The sequence below is a fragment of the Bos indicus genome, chromosome 8 (genome assembly GCF_029378745.1).
Source record: "Bos indicus isolate NIAB-ARS_2022 breed Sahiwal x Tharparkar chromosome 8, NIAB-ARS_B.indTharparkar_mat_pri_1.0, whole genome shotgun sequence".
In the NCBI taxonomy this organism is placed as follows: Eukaryota; Metazoa; Chordata; class Mammalia; order Artiodactyla; family Bovidae; genus Bos; species Bos indicus.
The window spans coordinates 20,136,418-20,160,201 of record NC_091767.1 but is presented as its reverse complement, the minus strand read 5'-3'; the positions used below and the strand labels follow the sequence as shown (position 1 = coordinate 20,160,201).

The following is a 23,784-nucleotide window of genomic DNA, read 5'->3' as shown; positions in this document are numbered from 1 at the left end:
GTGTGCCGGGCTGAACAAAAAGTTAACTAGAAATCTAAGTGCTTAAAGTCACCAAAAGGAAAGCTCTACACTGACATTTTCTACCTACTTAGCATTCATCTGTATTCATCTCACTAGACATTAACACACACCAAAGTTGCTCTCTGCTATTTAAATTGTGCTATTATGCTCTGGAGCAGATTAATAATATCCACCTTCCTTATTGTAAAATAAAATTACAGCATTGGTCCAAACATGACATGTGGAGCCTCTCTCTACTTCTGCTGGCGCATCAACCTGCTCTACTGCACACGTGGGAGAAAGCTTTGCAGAGCTGCCCTGCTGTTTCTAGAGAGGAGAAAAGGCTGAAGACTGGGGGAAAAAAAGGGGGGGGTGGGGGGGGAGCAGGAGAGAAAAACAACACATATAAACCTCACACCTGGTAACCTCTCGTATCAGCTCTTCTTCACAGGATTCTGAGGGGACAATGTCTTTTCTAAGCTGACACCATCAGCATTGAGATTAGCAGGTGGGCCACGGGCCTCTTTTAAACAGTTTGGAACATCCTATTAGTTTTCACAGCACCAAGAAACTTCTGCTGACCTGGAAGCATCTGAACAAATATAAGCAGGCAATAGGCAGAAAGAAATATTTGCTCCCAAAGGGGCAGGTCTACAATCCCAGAGTGGGAGTGGAGAAAAGGTAAGATAAACTGACGCAGGCACATATAAAGGAAGGAGGAGGCATTAAGGAAAAGGAGGTCAAAGACAAGACTTCTCTATCTAAAACAAAGACTTCAAGATGTATATTTGTAAGGAACAACCTAACGTAATTCAAATATTACTTGTAAACACAAAGAAAATCAAAAGAACTAAAGCCTTTAGAACTATTGCCTTTGCCTAGATATTTGAATAAACTTTTTAATTCCCATGACTTTAGGAATTGTAGCATTAAACTCACAGGCTCAAATACCCATAAAGGCCAGACAGCAATTTATTTTGAAGTGAAATAAACCAGGCTCCACATAAAGGGTGCAGTTAAGGAATATGGGCTCAGTGTTGCTCCATCTTCACACATTTCCGAGACAACACAAATAGGGCTCTAGATCTCTATTTGATATTTCCCAAAGCCTAAACCAACAACTCACTACTTTTCTAATAACATAATTTAGGCCAAATAAAAACTTCAGAATATGTAACCCATGGGCCACCATTTGGAATCAGGGGCTGAATTCACTTGTCTGTTGATACCTATTTCTCCTTTTTGTTTTGTAATAGCAATTGTCTTGGTCACAGAAGGGAGTCTTCAGTGAGTAAAATGCAACAAAATGTTTAAGGGCCAATGCAAAAGTGCAAGCCAAATAAGAAAAGGGCAAGTGAGTAGGTTACACCTGACCCAGAACTGCCAGGCTAGTAGAGCTGGCACGGGGCTCAGCAGCACAGACAGGTGACTAAGGGCCAGCACAGAGGGGTCACAGAGGAGAGGAAGGCTGTGGGTGGTTTCTGCAGAAACAAAGGCAAGGAAAGGATAAAGGCCTAAAGCACTGGTGTTCTGGTATTTGGGGAAAGTCCATGAGTCATTCACAGTCACAGGCCAGAAAGGACCCAAAGGGTTTAAACAAAACAAGCCAGGCACCAGTAAGTAGCACCTAGGGGAGACAAAGTGGTGTTGAGTAAACTCATACAGAAATAGGCCTTACCTTGGAAGAGATTATAGAAACTTGCTCACTCTATAATAAGCTTTGTATATTTAAAACATTCTAGATAGCTCTGCAATAAAGGTGGGTGATCCTCGCGTCACCAGAGGTACCTCCAGCAGAGCAGCAGCAACGGAGAAATAGAAAAGCTCACTTCTGAAAAGCAGCTCAGAGGAAATTCAGGACCAAGTACCATCAGTTCCAGGAATATTTTCCCCACCTTAATCTGCTGAATCTATTTTCAAATACGCTGTGATTTATTTGCTTTGAGACATACTTCTTTTATTTCTGATATACACAAATGATGCCTAAAGGATAAAAAAGTGTTAAACATCCTTTAAAAACTGAACAGGTGAGCAATTTCCAATAACTTACTTGACAGGGCATTCATCAATGACTTTTCACTTGGGGTGTGAGAGGGTATTAAAACAAACACGGAAAAAAATGTTACTTCTGTGTAAATTTCATTTTTTTTTTTGATGTATAGGAATAGATCCTTGATAAGAGATTAAAATTCAAATCAAGAAAATATGGACTGATTATTTTAATGTAAATGCTTAAATTTTAGACTTTGATTTCTCATTGAAAAAAAGATGGAAAATTTAAATTGAGACATTTATATTCCTGGAATGTCAGCTGGCTAAATTCTCATAATTTTACATGTAATCTCTTAACTTTATTTATATTTTCAAGAAAAAAATACATTTTAAACTTCCCTTCCAAATTCCACTGATATATTTATATCTATTTCCATATTGAAATGTTCAAAGACATAATTCTCCCAAAACCTCCCTGCAGTCTGGGAATTTTCTTTCTCCATGGCAGAAATATATATTATATGACAGTATGCTATAAGGATGGTATGTTCTAAAAACAATGGTTCATAAAACACACTGAAAGTCAAATATATAAAAGTCATCTATAAGGTCCACCTATTACCACCTTTCCAATTCAGGAAACATTGTCATTCCACTGCCCGAAATCTTATACTTTAATATGCTGATCTTCACACCATCACAGAGATGTGGAGGGTTGAGGTTTTATACTCAAAGGTTAAGAAACCAAGGACACAGGTAACTGAGTCAAAATCAGACAATGGAAACTTCAAAATTCCAGCCTGGTATTTTCCTCCTGGCTCTGCTAAATGAAGAATTTCAACTGAAGTGACAAAACCTACTCAAGCAAGACAACTTAGTAGCTAAACTGGCAGCACTGTGCTCACAAGACCACCTTACAAGTATAATATTTGTTTACAAAATCAGAATGGATTTTAAAACAAACTGTGAGGAGACAAGGGAGCTTAGAGTCTGTCCTGGTTGAAAGCTGAAGGCCCGCACCGCTAACACGCCGGCACACAGAACAGAGCTGAGTGACTTCTCCCTGCTCTCACCAACACAAGACAACTCCAAGTCTCAAAGTCCCGTTTCCCAAATAGAACTTTAATAGTCTTTATTCCAGAGGGCAAGATGGCAAAAAACTGTATGGAAATTTCTGTAGATGTGAATTTCTCCAGTGAAAGAAGGCCCACAGCTTTCTTCAGATTCTCAGAGAGTTTCAAAACTCCTCAATCTTGACAAGAAGTTTCAGTTTTACAGTGACTCCATAATAAGGAAACACAGGAAAGCTGAGAATTCTGAAGCAACCATTGCCCGTATTCTCCTAAAGAGATAAGTCAAACGGAGTACTGAGCTTGGATTGAAGTGAATCTGACAACTAAAAGCAAAACAAAATAAAATGAAAATCCATCCTGAAAGAACAGTTAATCAGTCTGATATATACGAAAATAAGGATTTTTGTGCTATTCCATTAACAGTCTTTAAAGCTGCTGAAATAATCTCCAGTAATCAACAGCCCACAACAACAAAAATTCTGGGGAAAAAGAAACACTGGTCATGTAAAATATAAATGTCCTTTTTATAAGACAGATTCCTTATTTAATTCAAGGAAAAAGGCTGGTATAAATTACCACTATTAGAGAAAGAAAAAACATACAGATACCTCAACCTAATAGTCTGAAACTTAACTGATGCTAAAACAAAACCTTCATGATTTAAAAAAAAAAAAAAAAAAATTTTACTATAACTGTCTCAGGATAAATAAATCTATTGAGAAAAAGCATTCGGTTTTTTTCAAATAATTTCTAAAAGCAGGAAAGAGGGTCTTGACTGCCAAACCTTATTTGCTACTCATTTTCAGTCAGAAACTGATATAATGAAATCAGTAATAAAAACAAATACTAGGAAAGTGCAAGTTTATTAAAAAGAAAAAAAAAAAACACAATTACTTGCAATTAATAAGGCAACCTCCAAATTGGTTCGATTTCAACTCCACACCACCTATTCCTATGACCTTCTCTGTTATTTTACTTATCCCACTCCTTGCCAAAGCACCTATCTTCTTCTGCATAAAGGCTGCTTACAAGGAAAACCCTTATCTGTCATCACACAAAACTAATGAGCAACCCTGTAAAGGGAAATACACAGCTAAGAATATTAATAAAATTGATGTATTCAAAATCTAACCCAAAGCACTGAGAAAATAAATAATATCTTTACCCAAAAACAGGTATTTTTACGTAGACTAATCTCCGGAAACTTAGCATTTGTATTAGCTGGTATACATGAGATGCACCTAGTGCAGCGTTACAGAGTCGCCGCCTTGTTTTGTTTTATACAGTGGATTACAAACAAGGCTGCTGATATAGAAAGTAATCTTTCTTTAGGGAAAAAAAAAAAAATTCCTGTGACTTTACTAAAATTAAAGTCATGATATACATGATGCATGCTAAAAGCCAAATCTGTTCATTTCTTGTTAGTGAAAATTTTCTCAAATATACCATAAAACCCTGTGAGATTTTACTCTACACTAATTCCTATTTTTAGTTCAGACTTCAAGTTACCGGTTCTACTTAAACCATAAAAAATGCATATCTTTTAATACAAAAAAGCCTTAAAACAAATTACTGCCTTTAAGCTTAAGTGCCTTCTGTTGATACTTAGCACTTGAAATCAAAGAAAAATCAACAAGCGTTGCAAACCAACCAGTATCTAGAATCAAATAAACAGATGATAAATGTTCTTTCCAAATTAGTAACAAAACAATGGGTTTGGCATCTGAGTACACAACATGTGGGTTCTGGAAGTAAGGAGAACCAGTGAAGACTTCCACATCTGTAAAAGGAAACTGGCCAGAGCAAGTAAACATTCTATGCATCTAATGTCCTCCACAGAGTTAATTCAAGAGTTGGGTGTGGCATCACCACTGCACAAAGCCTTGGATTTCCAACACTTCTATAACACAAAGCAGCAAAGCTAGCAGCTAAATATTAACGATTGAGACAGCCTCTAAGCAGGACAAGCAGCATACTCTGTGGGACCCAGAACAAAACGAAAGTACTGGTCCCCTTGTTCAAAATCAAGAATTTCAAGGGGCAGGCTTGGCCCCTTTCAGTCCATTTCACGGGCCCATTCAGCAGCCCTGCCTCCAACCAACTACTAACGCTAAAGAAAACAACATCATCGTCATCACCGTTTTTGATGTGGTAGCTTACTATGATCATTGGCCTGTTCAGCTGATTTTCCAAAGAACCAGAAACCGCTAGGGTAGGTTTTCCACAGGGTGGCACATCATCCAGGCCCTACACCATCAAAAAAACTAACCTGGCCAGGCTAAATACTGTGTATCTCCAACCTTCCTTACTTCCAAGTAAACATGATCAGCGAGAAAGGTGACAATAAGAATGTGATAATATGGTAGATTTAGTAAGATTTCAAGTAAGAGAAAAAGAACTGACCCTACCAGACAGCCCAAACCATCAAAGAGGTGAGGGAAAAGTCAGTCTTGGTAAGATGCTGCTTCAGAGTATTTAAGGCCTTCCGGGACAAAGAACATGAAAGAGTATTTTGCCACTGTAGTGCTCTTGCACCATGCTGAGGCCTAAAGGGCATCACACTTTTTAGAAAGATTTCTCTCCAATCAAATAAAGAGGAAAAGGTTGACCCTAGCCTAGAAGCTGGGGTATTCTGGATGGCTCTGTTGTGTCCTTAAAGAGAACTGTGCACCTTCCTTCTAGAAGAGAAAAAGACATTTGAGGTAAAGCAGTATTTTGTAACCATCACATTAACATGAAAAGCACAAAAAGCTAGAAAGGCTGAAAGGGGACAACAAGCATCCAGCCAGGAACATCTGTCTATACACAAAGAACCAGAAGCTAGATTAAGAAATGAGAAAGCAGAAATGCCACTTAAGAGCATTGTTCTCCAGTTAACCGGCTGGGAGCTGGGTCTTACCTAAAAGCGCCCAACCAGACAGAATTATCTTGCTTCTCTGGTGAAGAAGCATTAACAGAACCAACCAACCAAAAAACCAAAACCAAAAAGGAACTCTAACTACTAACACACTCTGAGCCTAGAACAGGAAAACTAGGTTCGGTAGGAAATAATAGGCCTGATGGACATTGACCAGTTTGGGGTACCTGGTCGATTCTAGGACAATATCCTAAAACTAGAATTCTCTTGAACCATGGAGAAAGAGTGTGTGAAGCTTAAACAGATGACCCGATATAATTTCTAAGAGTAAACAAGATACAGAGAAGGAAATACCTAAAAAACGGAGAGAAAGGACACCTTAAACGCCTACGACTCGTCTTTGAAGAGAAAAAAAACCTTATTCCCCTAAAGGTGGCAGCACAAAGTTACCCAAAAGGGCATTAAGGGGCCAGTTTTGAGCCCACAGACACAAAAATGTTCTCTCAAGAAGGAAAAGAGAAGTAGAGGAAGCATAGAAAATCAAATGTTATGTGTTCCTTCAAAATCTGATTTTCCAGAACCCTCTTGCCCCCTCATAGCTCTACCTCCATTTCCAAGAGAACTTTCTCTAAGTATGTACATCCCCCGCCCCCTAAAAAGTGTTACATCAGCATTCCTACAAACCTATTATAAGGAACAGCTCAAAAACAAACGCAGTAACCTTGCAGTTCCTCCAGCAAGTCCGTCTCGCATTTCTAGAGCCAAAGGTCCAGATGAGAAAGTAGATCCAGGAAACCTTTTCCGCCCGCTCACCAAAATGGAGACTCCAGATCAGCTTCCGCAAAAAAGAGCGACCTTAGCACAAATGAAAAATTCAGACGACTCTGGGGGAAACGATTCTGGACAATGTTGTCTTCAAGGGCAACTGAACAGTATTTCAAACAAACCGATTTTACTTAAGGGGATGGGGAAATTACACCCCAACTGGTATTAGCAGCGTTCCTAAATGGATTTATTTGCCGTTAAGTTCGGGACTAAGGTACATTTTTATGAAGATAGAATTATTATGGGTAGGTCCACCGAAATATTAAGTTTTTAAAAGCTCTTTGTCCTTGCCGGACATATTTCGTTTGGCATTGTTAAACGCCATCCTTTGGGAAGGAAAAAAGGAGAGTAGAGAGCCGATAAGAAACCCTTGTCTCTGCACATTTTTATGAAACGTAGAGAAGAGATAAAAATTTTTATCGTAAAGACGATCTTTTAAAACGCACACTATTAAAATGATCAACTGGACAACTACGACTCCGTGCTTGTAGGTCACATCTAGAGGCAGGATTCTGCGCTCCAGCCCTCTAGGATAACAAGTCGGCTTTTAAGGAAACGCCGTGGAAGGCTGTTTGCTGGTCATTGTCACGACCACTGGAGGAGCACCTGCTGGTGAACCGAGGCAGGTCCGCCCAAGACTCTACCGGTCTCACCAGGGCATGCTCACACGTCCGTGCCCCGGGGCGCAGCTGGCAGAGCAAGAGGCAGCTGCCGCCGCCGCGAGCCAAAGCCGGGAGCTTGCCTCACCCGGCCGCCAGACCCGACCCGCGGTTCCCGCCCAGTGCACCGCTCGCGCGCAAACCCGGGTGCGACCTCGAGCTGCGACCTCCCGCGACTGCACCCGACCTCACCTGACGCGGCGCCAGGGAGGAGAGCGGCCCGAGGAGCCTCTCCGCTCTGCCCCGGGCGCCCACGGTCCCAAACCTCCGCACACTGCGCGACCGCGGCAAGTCTCGAGACGCCCCGAGAGCGCCGGGGGCCACGCGCGCTGGGGCGCCGGACCACGGGGCACACGACCTGATACCACCCGGCTGGGGTAGCCAGTGCACGCCACCTCCCACAAGGCGGAGGTGCCAGTGCACCACAGGAATCCTGCCCTTTTTCTAGAAAAGCCCCCTCCCCCACTTTCCCTCCAATACACTCACCTGCGTCTCGGCGCAGTGCTTCTCGCGCTACACGCGGCCGTACCCGGGCACGTCCACGCCCGTGCACGCTGCCGGGCGCGACTGGTCCCGCTAGGCTCCCGCCGCCCCCAACCAGCCCGTGCCCACACGAGGGGCGGTGCCACCTCCCGAGGCGCCCAATTCCCTCGACTCCCGCCGCCAGGGGCCGAGCTCTAGGAACTTCCCGTGCACCACCTCCGCCGCCCCCAACAGCGTTCCCGCCCTGAGCCCGGACGAGGGCTCCTGCCGAGGCGAGGCCGGACTCCGCAGCCCAGCGCCGCGGCGGCGCGCACCGCCCTCAGCCTCGGCGTCCGAAAGCGACTCATGGCCCGGCGAGGCGTGCCCGCCCCCACCCCACGCCCCCTGCACTTGCCTGCTGCGACTCGGAGCTGCAGCTACTACTGCTCGCGCCGCCGGCCGTCACACAGCCGCGGAGGATTCGCTCCGGGCGGGCTCCGCGGAGAGGCGGTGGTGGCGGCGGCGTCCCCAGTTCTGACGGTGGCGGGAAGGCGGACTGGAACCCGGCGGAACCCACGCCCCACCCGCGCGCGCCGGTGACCGGCCTCCTCAACCGGCCGGCAGCTGCCTCAGTGACGCCCGGGCGCCGCGGTCCCGCCGTTTGTAGCGGGGCGGGGAGGAGGGGCTTGCTTGGAAGAGCGCCAGGAGGCGGGGCCGGCGGCGAGTTCGCGGCGCCGCGGCTGCTGCCGCCGGCGCGTGCCCTGCCCGGCCGCCCCGAGGGTCGGTGCCTGGGAGCAGACGTCTGACTGCAGCCGCTCCCGTCCTTCTCGCCCGGCTTCCGATTCCGAGCAGGCCCCCTGACCAGGTTCCCCGGGCAGCGCGGAAAGCGTCGCGCACCCAGAAGCGTCAAATACCAGGTGCAAGTTTGCAAACCCCGAGGCTCCGGACGCTAACCGGCAACCGGAGAGATTTGCGCGAGGGGTACTTTGATATATTATGTGTATCAAGTATGTATATATATATACATACACTCACATCTTGCAAGCAAAGCTAAAGGGCTTTTTCCTACTTCACAGCGGAAGGGTCCGGTCCCTTCGCGAAAAACTACAGGCTTGCCGGCGCTGCCCTTCTCTGCCTTTCTAGATGGAATCTGATGTTCAAATAAGCCCCGAGTACCTGTGCGGGGTGCTATTCTCTGCTTCAAACGCAAAAGTAGGAAATCCTGCACTCGACTGTATAAGCGCCTGCCTCTCGCCGCATCCTTCCAACGCCACCCACCGAAGCCCTGAAATGGCCAACTCTTCACCGAGGGGGCGTCCCATCGCTGTATTTCCTTGGCCCGCCCCCACGCCCTGCTCAATCTCTTTCCTCAGGAAAAACCTGTGCCCGTCCTCAAACCCAAGGCTGGGAGTCAAAACCGACTCCAAGCCACGCGGCGGAAGCACGTTTTTACACCTGCTCAGCCGTTTAATTACAAGAGCACCTGTCGTGTTGTTTTTTTTTCCTTTGCAAAAGCTTCCGTTTTAACCCTTCCCCCTAAAAAACTACATTTAAAAATATCACCTGTCAAACCTACCTGTAATCGCAAGAGGTAAGAGAAAAGAACTGAGCAGTGGGCAGCTGAGTCGCCGCAAGAACGTGACCGAGGTTACAGCTTCAAGGGCATGATGCGGGTTTGATGCAGCAAGGTCCGCTAAGGGCGGCCAGCGCTCCCCGCCCCCACGCGACGGGCGGGGCTGGGGGAAAAGAGGGGAAAGACTCATCTAACCCAGGACCAGGGTAGGGGAGACAAAATTGCCCTCTTGCGTGAAGTTAAATCAGACACAGTAAAGCAGGGGGCTCAGCCATGATCGAAATGGAGAAGTCCATCCCTCAACTTGGGGGACCCGGACGAGGGACACCAGAAAGAGCTAATTGATTCTGTATCAGCATTTCTGTTGTCACTCCAGTTACGATTTGCAATTAAATGACCTTAATTGACTTTGTACGGGTTCCTGGGAAAATGGCTCAAAGCGCCTGCGTCTCTCTGACCTCCCTCTAAACAGTCAATTATAATATTCCATCCCAGGCAGGCGGGATTGCTAAGAATGCCTGTTTCGAAACGTCAGGCAAAAATGGGCCTACCAAATTTGCCAATCCAAGCCTAAAACTCTTAGAATGCCTTACGACGCCCTACTTCCTGAAACTGACTTCTTGAAGTTATGGGAGTCCTCTTTCTCAACAGAGTTCCCCAAGTCTTCCAAAGCGCTTCTACTTGGCTAACACTGCATTTTCGTGGAGAACTCCAGAATAGGTTAAGCTTTATAAAGTAGGCTTGCCAATCACTTGGTTAAAAGAGGGAAGGGGAACCCAGGAGTACCTGGTGTAAGACACACTAAGCAATAACTAAGAGAAATAGTTACTTTTTAATCCCCCAAAAGGTGATATTTAAACACTCGGCATTTTGTCTCTCTTTTTTCAGACTTATTTGTTCAGATTCTAATACATCTTTCAGATGTCCCATTTAAGAAACCATTTTACCAAGGAAATTTTATGGGCCCCAGACTTCCTATCCTTCCATCCCCCAAACACTCACACCTTTTCCCCTAACTTTTAGGAACTGATTTCCTGTTTGGGAAATAATTTCTTAGGTTATTAATGTCCACTCTTTACCCTCCCCCCACCATGTTAAGACTACATTTTATAGATTGCACTGTAGGCCTAAGAAATAAATCACCTCGACTTCCCTCGCACTCTCAACATCCAGAGGATGGGTATAATAAATGTAGGAAAAGCCTGAAGGTTTAGAATCTTAACCAACAGGAGTGTTTGTACATGAGTAGGAGAGGGAAAAGAACCTGTTCGCGGAGAAAGTACAGGAACATCCATCCTGGCCCAGCCGTATTAAGAGTAAATTCTAAATGGTTGACTATTTCTCTCACTCGGGCCACAATAAAGCCAGATCTGCAGTTGGTAATTATGAGAGAAAACACCCAGCGACATCAGTTTCGCTAACCTATGCTCGAAAATGGAAAACGGGAAATGTATCCAACCTCCAATTTCCCACAGTTGTATAGCTCTCATATTAATTCTTTACAAACGTGAAATAGGTGGGTATGTGGCAACGTGCTGGGCATAAATTAAGCAACAATGGCCACACGAAGTCCTGTTCGCCGCTGAGATCCCGTGGTAGGCACTGCCACCTTGCAATCCCCAACCCCCACTGCCCCAGAGATGGCAGAGTCGAGTCCAGAGGAGGCCGGCCGAGCGTTGGCTTTTCGAACCAGGTGGGTGGGTGGGGAGGAGAGCAAAGAGAAATTAACCCCAGCCGGCTTTGTATGTTTCCCCCATCCTCTCCCTCTCAAGCACCACACAGGCGCTCTCACGCACACATACTCACCCACATCCCCTCGTGCCAATAATTTAAACTTCTCTTAGGCAAAGCCAGCGCCACCACCACTCCCTCCACCCTCCTCGCCCCAAGATCACCCTTCCAGCGCGAACATCCTCCCCCTTTCCCACCTCTACCCTGGGTTCTCTTTTTCGCAGCAGAAAGCCAGCTGGTTTCTCCTAAACCCTGACAAATCACAAAAGTTAAAATGAAGCAAGAGTCTGCCCAGCGTCTCATCCCCAACCATCTTTCTTCAGGCGTCAGTTTAACAATAGCTATTCGAGAAAACGGGGGCTGGGGGGGGGGGTGTGCAGCAAGGAAGGGGGTGAGTGAGGGCTCTGTAGCCTAGTTGGCTACTGAGGTGGCTGTGGAGCCTTGTCGGCTGCTAAGGGGTTCCCCCTCGCCCAGAAGGCGAAGTCAGCCGCGTAGGACCAAGGACAGGGCTTGGAATCCACTTCCCAGCGCCCAGCACAGTTCGGCTTCCATGCAGCCGCCCCTCCACAGACACAGCTCTAAGGATCTTATTTACGCTTTTCTGAACAAAGGGAATCTCATATCCGGTACAGGCTTAAGAATTCGGCCCTAAATTGGCTATCTTCTTTTAAAACAGAAGCACGATAATTGGCGACCGTGATTTAGAGTCCGTATACCTCGCAATGATGAGTTTTGACAGCTTCTACCCACCCCAGCCCAGCCCCAGCCCCAGCCCTCGGGCGGCATGTACTTTTTTTCAGTCAACTACAACTCGCTGCCTGGTGCAGCATCTAAATTCCATCTGGCAATCCTATCTCCCCAGCACATGTTATCTGGTTAATGCAATTAAGTATGGGGTTTTCGCTGGTCTAATCTCCAAGTCCAGGCTTCTGATTCCCCTTAATGGTTCTAAAGCCTCTACGGTCCTTCGGTTGCTTCGCGAAAGTAGAGGCATGCATCCTCCCTTAAACCCAAGTTACCCCTCTCTTCCCACGAAATGAACTTCCAACCTCAATCCCAGTTCACTGATCATCTAGACTCCCGCTGTACCCCTGTTATACACTGGCCACATTTACCACTTAAGTTTTTGCCCCTGACATTTGCGAATATTCAATACGTCAAGCATGCGTCCACTGTCTTTTAGTCTAGCTCTCTAGAATTAAAAAGCAGAGCAGTAGCTTTGAAATGAGACAAACATGTGCAATTAACTTCTTATTCTGTATTCCGCTCACTTACAGGTTTTCTGGGTTTGCCAGCGCATCGCTGCAACTAATGATTAAAGAAACCAAACCGAAACTTACCTTTCTCCCTTAAGGTTTTTGTGTATGTGTGTTTTTAAAGTAACGGTGCAGTTCTCCCAATAAGGATGAGCAAGAAGCTGCTGGATAGTTCTCTTAAGACAGCACGAAACCTAAACTGTGCTCGGCTTAAAAGAAGCAAATAAAAAGAAATGCTTTCGACCCCAAAGTCCAACGCTAAAAGAAATGGCGAAAAAAAAATATGAAAGGGGAGGGGAAACTTAAAAAAGAGAGTTTAAAAAGACGGAGAGACTACCCTCCTATTGCCTTTCAACTAAACAAAAAGGGGCAAGAAAAACAAACGAAGGAACAAAGAAAGAGACGAAAGAACGTTTTTTCAAAAAGACGATGTCTTTCTCCTTGTTGCTTTTTAGTAGGTCGCTACAGGAGTAAGCTGCTGCATCTCTAACTGAGAACAGAAATAAGGGGGGAGGACGTCTTAAAAGGGAGGTGGACTGGACCACAGATTTATAGCACGGTATCACCAACCCCTTCTCTGCCTCCGCACTGCCGTGTGTGCAGCTGCTCTGCCAGGCTCCTATCCCAAGCAGCACGCGCGGAAGTATACGCTAGGTCGCTTCACAACGCAACTTGCTCATCTCCCTAGGATCCTGATTGGCCTAGACGGTTCTATTGAGTCCGCCCAAGCGAGGCCGCGCGATATGATTGGCCAGGTGCTTGTGTCACTCTCGAGAGCTCAATGGAGTCCCGTTTCAAGGTAAGTTGTGCGGAGAGGTACACACTTAACACTGGCGGCGAAGGGAAATGCAAGAAGCAAAAAGAGATGGGGAGAGAGCAACGTGGGAGGGTTGGAACTGTACTATCAGAGTTTGCGATATGGCACGACCTCCTTTCTTCTTAAATCTTTCTGCTTCGGAAAGACTCATTTCCTTTTCCATCACTGCCGCATCTGTGGCACGTTTCTTTATAACATTAAAACTCTGTCCGGTATGTATGAGTCATTGAGAGCTCCCTGTCTTTGATCTGAGTGAAAGGGATGAATGTACATCCATTACTTGCACGCATGCCTTTTTCGATTTGTGTTCCAGTATGCTATATTAGATAGTAGGCAATTTTATGTGTTTCTCTATTTGAATATATGCATAGTGCTGCTGTTTGTCTGGGTTTTTAGGAAAAGAATGAAGTCAGAAATGCTTTCAAATAAAGCTGCACGGTTTGAATTACCTATCACTTCATGTTACAATAGAAAAGTGCAGGATAAACACCCTGTCCAGGGAAAGAGGTACTGAGTTGAGCTAAGGTCCTTCACTTTGAGGTGTATGATGACTCTCAAAAAGAGCAGCTGTATATAAAATTAGAACAAGCCACTCCTCTGCATTTGCTGGCGGTACAGTTCTTGGACCACACATGTATTGCTGACAGTAAAGATAGTCGAGCCTTTATCTGGATTTAGAAAGTTTAACCAGAAGACCAGGTGCTTGCTGTCAACCCTTCTTCTTTATAGATGAAGACTACTTTATTAAATTCCATATATTAATAACATTCAGGAAGCTGAAATTGAGTTTTATTCATGGTATTTATTTCATCCTCCAAGTGAAACTGTAGTCGTCAGGATCGACTTGATGTATAAGTAGAAACAATATCCACTTGACCTAGGCTCTTTTCCAGCTTGAATTTCTTCTTTTAATCTTGAAAAATAGCACCAGCTTCCTACACAGTACTTACAATTCTTACACAATGTAATATCTTCTCTAGAAGCTCATTCCTTTCCAAAAGAAATTCCTTTACTTGTTTATTACTAGCCACTATCTTTGAGAATGCTGGAAAGAGGAGGCACAGGTAAGAGTTAGAGACGGCAGGAGGGCGGAGTGGGATGGAAGGAAAACCGGACAGATAGTCACAATGCAAAATGACTATAAAGTCGGGTTGAAGTAAATCATAATTCCTTGAAAGTGTCCTTGAGTGCTGATAAATGCTTACTGACAAAAAAACATAAAACCTGTTTATTTCCCATATAGCCCATATAATATGTCTGAGATCCTTGGATAAAAATAACTGGGAGTTGAGAAACAAGGCCTGTATCTATATAACTACCATTTATAATTATCATGCTGTAATCCCCACCCCTACATTTTACATAACAACAGGCCTGGGGTCATAATTTCACTTAAGACTCTTCTCTAGACCTGCGTGGAACTTAGGGGAAGAAGAAAGCAAAGCTGTTTGAAGAAAGAGAGTCAAGGGGTGGAGGGAACAACAAATCAAGGGAAAAAAACAGAAAGTCTCCACCTCATCCACAATAATCAATGTATGAATAAACAGCTGGAAGATTCCATTTGTCATCTTCCTTCGAACGTTCCCTTCCCCCCTAGATCTGTACAAAAAATAAAATAATAAATGCCAGTTGGGTAAAAGTGTAATACTGTTTAGTCAGAATTACCAATGAAGTAAATTGTCTTTTCTCCTTGTTAATATGCTCTTAATATTGAATGAGTTGCATTTGATCATGTAATATTTTCAGCAATTTGAAGAAAATCTTTACCATTAACTTATAATTACATAAGTTTTGTCTAACTATGGAAACTAATACTTTATTTTGTGATGTTTGTATCCACAAGAAAGATTTTGTAGATAACAGTAGTATATTTTTCCAAGATTTGGGGGAGGGTGGATATGGAAAGCTGGGTGTGGTGTGGAGTGATGAAAATCCAGCATGTGTGTTATGTCATTAAAGAAATTACCTGAAAAATGGTAAACTTGTCCATTCAAACACAAAATGCTAAATTCTACTCATTCAGTATATATGCTTTTTTCAGTTTTTTTCAGAGGAGCAAATACTTTTCAAAATGTCATTTTCAACATGTTTCTTTCTCTGTAACATGGAGTTAAATTATGTAAGAAATTGAAAATATCTTAAAATACTAGTTTACTTCCTCAATAAAACAAATGTTTTTAAATTTAAAAACTTTTAAATGGATATAGTATAAGTAACTTGTACTTTTCCAACTTTTAACAATAAAAAATGAAATACAATCACTTTAAAACAAATGGTATCTGGATGTGGATTTCACTTTGAAATTTATACTGTTATAAACTGAAATATTAATATACTCTATCTTGCAATTAATACAGACCATGTGTAAACATCACATTGTACATTAAGCACCTATAATCAATCCCTCTTCATTCATAGTTGGGTAAAGAATTATCCAGAGCATCTGGTCTTGCATTAGAAAAGCATTTGAATTATGATTGTCTTGTTAACTCTGATATGTCTTCAAAGTACTTGATGTTATTTTAAACTACAGCAGAGGAGGAAAGGTATGGGGAGTCATTGAGAGCTTGGAGAAAAAGTTTGACATAGAGAAAGCTGCAAAATGAATGGTTCTCAAAGCAGGAAAAAATAATGAATTCAATTAATTCTTTTACAAAAATATCTTTATAGAGGAACAGTCATTCACAGGAATATTCATAAGCTATTGTGGCAATTTTTTTATGATAAATAACCCCCTTATATTAGATCTGGGGAGAAATACTATCCTCTTTTAGTATCCTCTAAAACTTTCAGGATTTTATGATAAAGGTGACTGTACATTACAATTGTAACATTTTTTTAAGTAAATAAAGCAGTTAAGCTATTTAAATGAGTTTACAATGTTTGGCTTAAGGTGATTTAAAACATCATATCCTGTCAGATAAGTAAAAATATTTGTCTGTGTTAATTTGTTGGGCTGTTTGGGATGAGGGAGGGGAATGTCTGTGGTTCATAATGTTGAAACTGTGACAGTTTACTGCCTGCGTGAGAAATATATAGCTTGATAATTACTATTTTATTTATCCTTCCTAAAGAAGTATGTCAACTTTACTTCCACGGTTTAAAAAACAGGGCGGGGGATTTGGGGTTGGGGGGGGGAAGTTGTAGAGAAAACTGATGCTACTTGAATTAGAACATGGCAGCGGAGCAAAAGAATGAGGCGGGAATTAGCACCATGGACAGAGACAAGCCGAGCCAGCCTGACTACACGTTTGCAAAGCTTAATAGAGTTTTCTGTCCCTCCCAGTGAGACACCGAAACTGCAATTTTGGGGGAAATTTCATGTCTACAGACTTCAAGGAAGAGTCTCTCCTATCCATAGAAACATGTTTATTTTGATTAGGCTTGCTTTTGCTAAGACTCGGCCATAGTGACACACCGCCAGGAAGGTTAAATGCCCCGAACTGGCTGTGCACACTCAACTCTAATCCTTTCAGACACTTCTTCCCCTAGTGAGCCTGCCAGTCATCAGTGTGTTCATACAAAATAATGCAAATCCAGGTAGTCATCAAAAAGTCTACTAAACCTACTCCAGAGTTTGTAATCCTCGAAATTCCCAGAGGAATCGCAACAAAAACGTCTACTCTCCCCTCCCCCAATTCTTCCCCCAGCTCCCTCCATTGCCTGGCAAAGGGGCAAAGCCTTCTATCAGAAGGTGAGTGACCTCGGAGACTATTTTGCAAGGAACCCTTTACATTGCAAACACTTTCTATTAGGGACTGTGCCAGAGATGGCAGTGAGCAGGATCACAGACATCTTTACTTTCTCTTTAATTTTGTCTTTAAAGTCCTATTTAATGGAAAAAGCAGTAAACGGAACACCTCAGCAAGAATTGACCCTAAATTCTGAGGCTACTGTTTACACTTAAAGACACATGAATTGTATCATTTTTTAAATAAACGTAATGTAGTGTCTCGGTAAAATTTCAAGATCAGCCTATATTTTCCTTCCTTCCCACCACCATCGCTTTTTTTTTTTCTCGGCAAAATTTGTATGGGGTTCATTCTCCTTTAGATCATTTGCCAGCGGATATTCAGGCTAAAATCTGTTGCATGTGCCCCAGAGTGTTTCAGAAAATTTATTTGCAGCTTCGGGTCAACGATCATTTATGTAAACGCTCCTACAAATGCCCTCAGATTTCTTTCCCTCCTCTATTTTACTCGGGACCAACTTTTAGCAAGATAAACTCACGTCTTTCCTGAGCATGCAAAGGGTGATCTAGGCGACCAGGGAGGGTGAAGTAAGAAAAACGGGAGGTGAGAAAGGGCAAATCAGAGCTTCGTGTCCATTTCTTCCAGAGGTGCTAACAGCCTTATCTAAGCTTCCTCCTAGAGCCGATACATCTCATGCAAAATTAATACAAGTAATTAAAAATAGCAGTTTGCAAAGTTAAAGGAAACCATCTGTCTCAGCTGGTGGCAATCAGTCTTTTCGTCGGTCCCTTTGCCGGGTCCTGGGAAGAAGCGGTTTTTCTGCTTCCGAGGCTCGGAGACTCTTTCTTATATTCAAGATTTATGTTTCCACTTGTGTGCGATGCACGTCTAATTTGAAATAATAAAGCCGGGCTGAGCAACCAGTCAATCAGAGCTATCAACGCTGCTCGGCACGCAGCCCTGCCCCCACCTCCCTCCGATCCCTTACCTTCTTTCCTCCTCCCCCTATCTCGCTCTCCTTGCTCTCCCCCTCCTATTTCCTCTCTCCTCTGCTGTCTCACACACTCCCACTTTTCCCCCACGTGTGTTCAGATCAAACCCTTGCCCCATAGAGCAAGTGACCGCACCGGAGCCCGGTGACAAAGGCAGAGTTTGTATCAGAAGAAGACTGAGGCCCAGGGAGACAGCGGCTAGAGAAACAGCTGTCTTATCAGCCCGCTGCAGAGATGGAGATGGCTCGAGAGGTCCTCAACAGATAATCACTTGAATACGTTTGCAATGCGCCAAACTTCACGCTTGATAAGGCCAACCCAATGTAGAGAGCAGTCCAGATCCTGCTCCATTCTGTTTTATCTGGGCTGTAAATTAAGAAATTGAAATTCAGGTGGCAGAGGCAGCAGTCGGCTGATAGACCGCTAAAGTAAACTGTCATTAAAATGCTTTCGGCAGGCAGAGAGGGGGCGCCCGGAACGGGATCTATTTTTTTAATGGGGGGAGGGGAGCGGTGAGAGAAGTCCACCGGTTTTAAAAATTATTTGGGGAGAGGAAGCTGTAAGGAAAAGTTGCAAAGGGACACAACATCTTAGTCATAATTCCTAGTCATAGTTACGATGTAGAAACAATTAGAACAAAATAAAGTTGTGTGAAGTTTGATGTAAATACAGATTAAGGGCCAATTTAAACCAATCAGATTAAAAAAACAGGATTCCGTCTTTTTCAGAGCGTAGGACAGAGGAAGCTCTCTGACTCCAGTATTAGAATCGGAAGCTCTCTGATTCCAAATGGGCTCTCAAATTTTCCTTTTGTTGTAAGAAAAGTAGATTAACCAGATACAGAGGAGTGTACGTACCATAAACGGAGGTAAACCTGACCTTTTTGTTGAAGTGATGGGGTCACAGGAGAGATTCCAGGGTGGCTTTTAGAATAGCCAAAGAAGTCGTCAACCACAGAAACGAATCTGCTTTAGCTACTTACAAGAATAAGAGTTCTATTTCATCCACCCCACCCTCTTTACCCAGATAATCACTATGGGTTGTTTCGGAACTCAAGAAATTCCACATAGGTATTTGGACATCACCTGATTCTCTCAGCACACTTTACATCTACACACTTCTGCTTTATGGATATGGGACATGAAATTCTATGCATTATTTAAATAAATGTTTGGCAAAAAAGTTTCAAATGTAAAAGAACCAGAATATAGCCAGTGACCTTGTTGTCTTGACTCACTGATGACTCTGCACTGTATCTTGATCTCTATTTTGTTGAATAGTTTGCAAATTCACTGGTGTGCATATTTGAGAGTGTGCAAGTATGAGAGGACGAAGTACATTTTCCAGGCAGCATTTATATTTTAAGTTTTAGCAACCTTTCTAAAAAGATAACTTCAGCTGATAAGACATGGTTAACACAGTTTTAGAAAATCGATCAGTTTTTGTTTAACCCCAAAACTTTGATCAATGTCAGAGTGCACTTAATTGACAATATAAAGGCTGCATAAATCACAGTGGGTGAGAAAGAATTGAAAATAAATTTGTCAAGAAAAATGATGAGAAAAAATTTAAGATGCTAGTGTATGTTTCCAGTTATTGAACTACTTAGATATATTAAAAAAAACACTTCTTTTAAACTTTGAAATTGTCATTTGATTACTCATAGGGAAGTAGGCAAATAAATATAAGCCATGGAATCTCAAACATGTTTCTGTTGAACATTTTTTGCAAAAATCCTTCATGCCTTGTAACACCAAGAGGTATTAAAAATACTCAAGCACACAAATGAATGAGTGCTGCAAGGGTTCTTCCATGAGAGAGAAATCTAAGTTTATGTTAAGCAATTTCTCCCTTCCATAACACCACTTTCCATAATGTGATGGTATTAGTTTAAATAATGAAGGCTATATACACGTTTTAAGAAATATTTTTAATGAATTCCAGAGTTTTAGGCAATATCATATTATCTTCTGATAATGAGACATTTCCCTGCTTGTTACAAATAGTCAAACAAATTTGAATTGCCAGCTTTAATGAGTCTCTTAAGCTATGGGTTTTATTTTTATTTTCCTTAAGTAAATAGAAAATATGCATACAAAGAACTGTTTAACCTATTCTTTGTCACTACAAGTAGGACTTTTTAAAGATGATAAATTTACATAAGGTTTAAAAGATGCATTATAAGTTTGAAATGTGAGACAAATATATTTTATAAATTATTGTAACATTTCAAAAGGAAAAGATAATTTTAAAAAGAAAATTTTCACTATTGAACAGAAAAGTGTTTTAGCATGAAATTATTATACAGACCACTCCTGTCTAATTTTTGTCACAAATGATATATATAGTTTCTAAAAGCATAGCAATACATTATGAATGATAAAAAATAATTTAAAATTTTTAAGTGCAAAATTTATTTTTAAAATGATTCCCCATGTTAATTCTTCTCTGTGGGAAATAGGATCACAGATTTTTAAGGTAAACAGTCTCTCTATGATGTATAAAGGCAAAATATTGGAAGCTTTGGAAATATATAAAAGTTAAAATATTTTTATTTAAAACTGATTATAATTTTATTATTTAAAAAAACAGACAACTAAATGTATCTTCCCAGATATAACATTTATCTTCAGGTGAGGGTCAGATGAGTGGTACATAGTCATTTCCTATTTCTAACTATTCCTGAATCTTTGACAAAAGACCCATTTCAGTTTGCTTTAAGCATCTTTTGAGTGCCTATATTTGTAAAATATCTCTTATAAGTTTTTTAATAGTATGGTTCATCCAAAAATTAGTCCTTTAAATAGAAATTGATATGTTGCTTTATTATGAGCTACACTTCTGAAAATTTTAAGAGCTTGGGTTTTCACTTCAGCTACATCTGAATCTGAACCTGACTCCACCAGTATGGGGTCTTGGATAAGTTATTTTATCTCATTTAAGCCTTGATTTTTCTGATCCATATAATGGTAATGATATTGTTTAATTTAGGATCACTGTAAGGTTAAATGAAGCCATAAGTGTGAAGTACTCAGACTTCCTGGCATGGAAGAAGTAGTCCATACAAGGTAACTACGACTATGGAACAAAATGGTGACTTAGCACATTTATTTGATGACGCCAGAATTAGAATTCCTGTGTTTATATACTGTCTCTTAAACATTTTCATTTGCCCTCATTAATTTCCTGATATATATAATGATAAATAGCTTCTTACATTTCTAATTGTAACCAAGTTTAAAAGGCTTCAAAAGGCATAAAATCTTCTGTCTCCCCTGTAAGGTAGCTTCAATATATTTCCCAATACAATTTCATGATTCATCTGTAAAAAAGTTGTGGGTCTTCAAAAAGGAACTTAGTCTGAGATCCCATTTGATTGATATAATAATAAAAACACCTTAGATTTTTATAGTAACTTTTATCACAAAAAGCTCAATGTACTTTTACATATTTATCATTGTAACTCAGGAGGAAAGGAAGGATATAAATTATTTCTCATTTTCAAGGGCATAACAGAGGCACGAGGAATTTAGGTAACATTTCTAAGATTAATAGGAATACAGAATAGGTTTCCTGAATACCACTCTTTCTGCAATGTGTTACTCTCTTTGGCATTAATTGCAACCATTGTTCTTTTAGTTAGGCTACCAATGTTAGTGTTTGGCATTAAGTATAGGTTATAATTCAGTTAAATACTCACAGAAATCAAGATGAGTCAAATATATATTATCACAGTCTAATCAAATAAAAATATTTTCATTTTGTGCTGAGAAACTTATTATTCAAGTACATTATATATGTATAATATACATATGTATATGTACCTATGTAAGTGTATATGTATGTGTACATATGTATAATATACATATATATATATATATTATATGCTTCCCTGGTGGCTCAGATGGTAAAGAATCTGCCTGCACTGTGAGAGACCTGGGTTCGATCCCTGGGTCAGGAAGATACCCTGGAGAAGGGAATGGCAACTCACTCTGGTATTCTTGCCTAGAGAATCCCATGAACAGAGGACCCTGACGGGCTATACTCCATTCGCAAAGAGTCAGACAAGACTGAGTGACTAACACAATACATATATACATACATTATCCATTTTTATTTACCATTCTTGTTACCTTTACAGCAAGATTTTTAGAAGTTACCTGTCATTTATGACCTTGAAAGAAATCAGTTTCCACCTCTTTATCACTTGCCTCTCCCCAGGCTCATTCCCTCTCTCCACATATATTTTTATAGGCTATTATATTTATTCCATTTACATAGGTGAACAGTACTTTCTGCTCTAGTTTTGTATTTCTTACGTTGTCTGTGCTTGAAAATCTATTAAAATAAATATCCAAAAGAACACAGAAGTAAACTCTATAAAGGGCACAGGAGACTATGCTTTTTACAATAGTTTGTTTTGAATGAAACAAAATGGAGCCATAATGTCCACTTGACATTGTAAAATATAAGATGTCAAAAGAATACTAAACCTTGCGTATGGTTTATGGTTGTGCACTTCCCTCCTGGGCTTACTTTGCCATGGATTAATACAGATGTAGCTACAGATGTGGACTTTCAGTGAGTAAGCAGAACAAAAGGAAACCAAACTTTGCAGCCTGATAAAAGAATGAAGCTTAGGCTTTTGGATGTGTAAGTTCATAGGTTACAATGGAAAAACAAACTTACTATTCTTTAAACTTCACTAGGCATCTCTCTATAGCCTAAATATATCTTATAATTTGATAGGACTGATCCACTCAAAATCAAGTCCAACCATGTGACTGCCAGACTTCTACCAGAAAGTCTAATTACCACCAAGAGTAAACAAAAGCACACACACACACACACAGAACAGCCAGAGCTACTCTTCACTGTCATTTCACACCAACCCCTTTTAACCCTTCATGTTGATGTGACTAAATGGAAAATCTATTTCTCTGACTGAGCACAGGTATATGCATCTTAAAGACTGAAAGTACTGTTGTAATAGAAATAATGTTTGGTGTCTTTGGTCACTGTCATTCCAGGATGACAAATTAGAGAATAGGTTGTTTGAAATGTCAGTTTTTATAAACACGAGTTGGAAGATATAACATAAACGAATGGTGTTTCAGACTGCTTAAGTTGTCTGAGTAACAAACAGACGTTTCCTTGAATTATTTTGACATAATTTACTGTGAAATTTCTTTTTTTTCTTGCTGATATTTCTTGATTTCTTGTGCAAACAATAAAAAAAAGTCTCTATTTTGTCAGGGCTTATTATTTAACTCAAAGAGCACTGTCTTGCAGAATACTAGTATTTCCTAGATGTAATTATTACTAAAATAGAGGTGCATCTTCATATTAGTCATATCAAAAGGATGCAGAAAAATTTGAGCCTCTTTACAAGGTTTTTATAGAAGAGGAAAATATGAAATATATTATGGTGTTTTACTCTTTAGTTTTAAAAGAACTTTATATAAATCTACTTTATTGCAGGGGCATGTTTGTGTGTGTGTGCGTGTGTTTGTGTATGTTTAGAGCAAACGAGATTGAGAGGTGAGGAGACTAGGCTGACTGTCATGAAGGAAGTGGGCTGCAGAGCAACAGAATTACCAGGTTGGTTAGGTTTTGTGGCCTCACATCATAGATAGCCAGCAGAGCAGAAAACTGACATAAAACTACTGGATACAAGGTATATATATATATATTGAAAGTTAAGTTGCTCAGTCCTGTCCCACTCTTTGCGACCCTGTGGACTGTAGACCACCAGGCTTCTCCGTCCATGGGATTCTCCAGGCAAGAATACTGGAATGGGTTGCCATTTCCTTCTCCAGGGGATCTTCCTGACCCAGGGATCAAACCCAGGCTCC

The 23,784-nt window shown here is 41.6% G+C and overlaps 1 protein-coding gene across 9 annotated transcripts in view; it reads right to left on the bottom strand.

Annotated features, from left to right (window-relative positions):
• Positions 1-13,051, bottom strand: part of ELAVL2 (ELAV like RNA binding protein 2) — a 141,128-nt gene extending 128,077 nt beyond the window's left edge. For 4 of the 9 annotated variants that reach the window (XM_070794440.1, XM_070794442.1, XM_070794445.1 and 1 more), the window contains exon 1: positions 12,513-13,050. The gene's annotated coding sequence lies outside the window, so the exon portion shown is untranslated. Of the gene's footprint in view, positions 1-7,892; positions 8,115-8,283; positions 8,507-12,512 lie in introns of those variants that run through there. The other 5 variants (XM_070794443.1, XM_070794444.1, XM_070794448.1 and 2 more) reach the window with 4 other exon arrangements.
• Between the last annotated feature and the right edge of the window lie 10,733 nt (positions 13,052-23,784).